At 36.4% G+C, this 3,053-nt stretch overlaps 1 pseudogene; it reads right to left on the reverse strand.

Moving 5' to 3' along the window:
• Window positions 1–279: 279 nt before the first annotated feature.
• On the reverse strand, window positions 280–1,204 carry LOC141510538 (olfactory receptor 14C36-like; annotated as a pseudogene).
• Window positions 1,205–3,053: the final 1,849 nt, after the last annotated feature.

Raw genomic sequence — 3,053 nt, forward strand, 5'->3', positions numbered from 1 at the left:
AAGTGACTTGTCCTGGATCACACAGTTAGGTAGTTATTAAGTATCTGATGCTGAATTTGAACTCATGTCCTCCTGACTCCAGGCCCTGAGCTCTCCTGTACCACTAAGCTTCCTATAAATCTAGGGACTTTCTTTTCATTTAGATCAGTAATTCATCTATAACTATCAAGATATAAAGAACAACTAATTATACCACAATATCACAAGCAAAATTATAGCTTAATGAGATATTACTTTTTTGGATAATTTAGCTCCAAAAAATTACACTAGAATGAGAATTTATGCTTTATTACTTAGCAAAAGTGCTCTACTCATTATTAATCTTATAGCCTCCTTTATCTGCTTATTCCATAGACTGTATATAATGGGGTTCAAAAAGGGAGGTATTATGGAACAGAATATCGAAAAGATTATGTCTTCAATGTACCCAGATTCTGAAACTGGTTGTAGGTACTCAAAGCCAACTGGAAAAGGGGACAAAGAAATCACAATAATGTGGGGCAGGCACATAGAGAATGCTTTTCTTTGTTGTTCCTTCACTGGAAATCTGAGCACAGTGGAAAATATTCTGATGTAGGATGCAATGATGAAGGCAAAGCAGCCTAACCCAATCCCCAGAATAAGGATACCATGTTGCTGAATGTCTCTGAGCAAGAGATCTTGAGGAGAGAGGGGGTATCACAGAAGAACTGATGGATCACATTAGACTGGCAGAAAGACAATTGAAATGTGTAACTGGTATGGAAATCTGAATATAAAAGTCCAGTGACCAAACATGTGAGCGTCATCTTCATGCAGACACCGGGACGCATGAACACTGGGTAATGAAGTGGGTGACAGATGGCAACATGGTGATCACGGGCCATCACATGAGCAAAGTAAATTCAAAATAGGCCAAGAAAGCAAGCAAAAATACCTGAGCTGAGCATCCAGAAAATGAAAGTACCCTGTTGTTCAATAGCGATGCTAGGGGAACTGTGACTGATATGTAGCAGGCATCCACAATGGATAAATTCCTAAGAAAAAAGTACATGGGGGCATGGAGTCTCTTGTCAAAAGTGTTGACAATGGCAATGAGGAGATTCCCCATCAAACCTGCTGAGTAAAGTAGAAAGAAAAGCAATGCATATAAGATCTGCAGTTCATGAGTAGCAGAAGACCCCAGAAGGAGAAATTCAGTGATAGTCGTGGTAAAGTTAGACATTTTCAGATTCAGTAAATGACCTAGGGAGTGAAATTAAATCATCCATAATTCAGAGATAATAAGGGATATACTGTGGATAAAGATGAATTGTCATTATTCCATTTTTATCATTACTGTATAAATTATGGGACCTGAATTTCCTGGCTATGTGACTCTGGTCAGTTCAGTTACCTATCAATGAAAAACCTCTTAAAAACATGGATGTTTAAAGGTAGTAATGATGTATTGATTATCTGTCAATGAATATGTCAGTACAGATAACCTAACTGAGACCCAAAGCCACCAATGAACTTTTTAAGTTTTAAAGTGCCTGTCACTGTATTCCGTTCCCATGGACATCTTTTCTTTATGAATATCCATAAAAACATAGAAGTGAAAGTCAGAATTTAAAAAAAAATATTGATTCAAATCTGTTGTTTGCTTTTGCTACCAGTATTGATAGGAACTATAATTTTCTTTCTCTTTCCACTACCTTCTACATGCTTTCCCAATGGCTTCCCAATGAGTTGGAGATGCATACAGCAATATATTTGCCCATATAGGGATAGGATGAGGGTGAAGTCTGTTAACTTGGCCTGTTATTCTTGCTGATTCACAGACTATCTCTCTTCATCTAACTTTTGCCATAGCTCAGTCACTGGCTCTGCTGATCTCACTTTAATTTTCTTCTATTCAGATTCATAAGGCAACCAAAGTGAGTGACCTATCTCTCCCTATTGTTTCCTATGTAATGGCATTCAAGGGAGCAAAATGGTCCTGATAAAAGACCAGAAAAGGGAGGAAGGATGGAGGGAAGAAAGGTAGGAAGGAAGGAAAATGGGAAGAGGGAAGGAAGGAAGGGTGAGAAGAGAGTGGAAAAAAAAGAAATAAAGGAGTAAGGGGTAGGAAGGGGGAAGAAAAAAAGAAAGGAGGAAGGAAGGAAGGGTGAGAAAAAAGAGAGAAAAGAAATAAAGGAGGAAGGGGAAGGAAGGAGGGAAAGGCAGAAGAAAGGAAGGAAAATAAAAGGGGAAAATGGACATTCCATTCAAACTCATTGTATCTTACCTGAACAAGACTACAAATCTTCTTGCTATTACTTTTTTCGGTCTGAGTTCCACAAAGATTTTCTGAATTCTTTTTATCTTGCAAAAGACTTTCAGAAAACACTCAACTCTGGCTGAATTGGTAGAAAATTATAAAAATTCTGTTATCTGGCCATCATAATTCTACTGCCCAGTATTGGAAAGCATATTTCCTCAGTCTTCTCAATGATATTTGTAGTTCAAGTTGGACAGTATGTTTGAGAGGATGGCTCTATAAACCAATTTCATACTTGATAGCATTTCCTTGGGAACATTGTCCCTGATCTTCATCAAATAAAAAGTGGAAGAGATCATTGTTAGAGTTTTAATTGTCTATGAATATCAAAAAACCCATAATGTCAATTAGTCCTCTCAGAAGGACTGGGTTGGGGATCAAGAAATATTAATTCATGGTCATGTGTATGAATACATTTTATGTCTATAATGATTCATTATATTTCAGGTTCCCTCAAAAGAATCAAATAAGCCCTCTTCATGTATTCTTCAAAGGTCAGAAGAGGAAAAATTCATTTCCTGAGAAATGATTTGGTTTATAAATTCAGTTAATACAGTATGCTGTAGCTATGGTTATTGCTTTGACTGAAAAAAGGAAAGAGAATTTCAAAACTTTTGTGTAAAATGTTTTAAAGTACATTTCACTTTTTGCATTACATTCACTTCCAAAGAATCCCTTATCACACTTTTGCCTTATTTTACAAGAGAAAAAATAGTTAAGTATCAATGATGTAATGACATGTGATAGATTAGAAAACTTTTGAAAATTCCAT

Source organism: Macrotis lagotis, chromosome 1, assembly GCF_037893015.1.
Source record: "Macrotis lagotis isolate mMagLag1 chromosome 1, bilby.v1.9.chrom.fasta, whole genome shotgun sequence".
NCBI lineage: Eukaryota > Metazoa > Chordata > Mammalia > Peramelemorphia > Peramelidae > Macrotis > Macrotis lagotis.